The following is a 1,337-nucleotide window of genomic DNA, read 5'->3' on the forward strand; positions in this document are numbered from 1 at the left end:
ACATAAATCTCCATGGAGGCGTACGCGCCAGTGCTCTGTACTAGCAGGCAGCGAATCTCCTGCTATGGGCGGACCGTCACTTTCTCTCCATCAAAGCAGCGCACATACCCGGTCTCCTGAATCGCGGGGGGGACATGCTTTCGAGGAAAGGGATTCCTCAAGGAGAGTGGAGGATGCACCCCGAGTCGGTTCGGATGATTTGGGCCCGCTGCGGGAGAGCGGAGGTCGATCTGTTTGCCACGAGCGAGAATGCGCACTGCCCGCTGTTCTTCACCCTGTCTCACTCCCCGCTGGAAGGGGACGCTCTGACATCGCACTGGCCAGCAGCCAGGCTGTATGCGTTTCCTCCAATCAAGATATTGCCACTGGTGTTATGCAAGATCAGGGAGGAGGGGGCTTCGGTGATTCGTTTCGTTCCCCGCTGGGCGGGCAATCGATCGGTAGGCACGAGCTGGTGGTGAGTTTCCTTAAGGGAGCAAGGAGATTGCATCCCCCGCGTCCGCCTTCAGTCCCGCCCTGGGACCTAGAGGTGGTGTTAAGAGCTCTTTCACAGTCACCATTCAAGCCTCGCGTGATACGGACGCTCAGACTTCGGTGTGCCCCGTCAGGGCTTTGAGGATTTACATTGACCGTTCGGCCAACTTTCGGCAATCTGACCAGCTTTTCGTGTGCTACGGTGGTTGTGCGAAGGGCCGGGCCGTGTCAAAACAGAGACTTTCCCACTGGATTGTGGATGCTATCACGGCTGCTTATACGAGCCAAGGTTTGGAATGCCCTTTGCACATTAGGGCCCACTCAACAAGAGCTATCGCCTCCTCCTGGGCGTGGTCGAGAGGTATGTCTATTCAAGATATATGCTTTGCAGCCGGCTGGTCTTCTCAGAATACCTTCCCCAGGTTTTACAAGCTGGAAGTTCAGTCCTTAGCCTCCCAAGTGCTGGCGGTGAGTGACTGATTCACGTTTATGCTACCTCTATTGATGTGTGTTGCTGCCTCGCACAGTAGTTACTCCGCGCAGCCGTCTATGCTATTGTTGTCTGCCCTGTACTCAGTGCAGCTTCCTGTTATTCATGTCTGATTCATTGACTGTTCAAATGCGGAGTTTTGTGCACCGTGTGTGTGTGTGTGTGTGTGCGCGCGCGCGCTGTGAGAGAGAGAGAGAGAGAGCCCAGTCAGCAAATTTCCTTTGGCGTGGATCTGCCCCATATCAACAGCTAAAGTGTGGCCCAGATTAGTTTGTGTTCGCCGGCCCAAAACTGGTCCACATCTTTTTAGCCAGAACTGAACCTAAACAGTGCCATAACCCAACCCAGAGTGAGCCAAATAATAAAAACAGAT

This window comes from Sinocyclocheilus rhinocerous, unplaced genomic scaffold, assembly GCF_001515625.1.
Source record: "Sinocyclocheilus rhinocerous isolate Xijiao unplaced genomic scaffold, SAMN03320098_v1.1 scaffold2870, whole genome shotgun sequence".
Lineage (NCBI taxonomy): Eukaryota > Metazoa > Chordata > Actinopteri > Cypriniformes > Cyprinidae > Sinocyclocheilus > Sinocyclocheilus rhinocerous.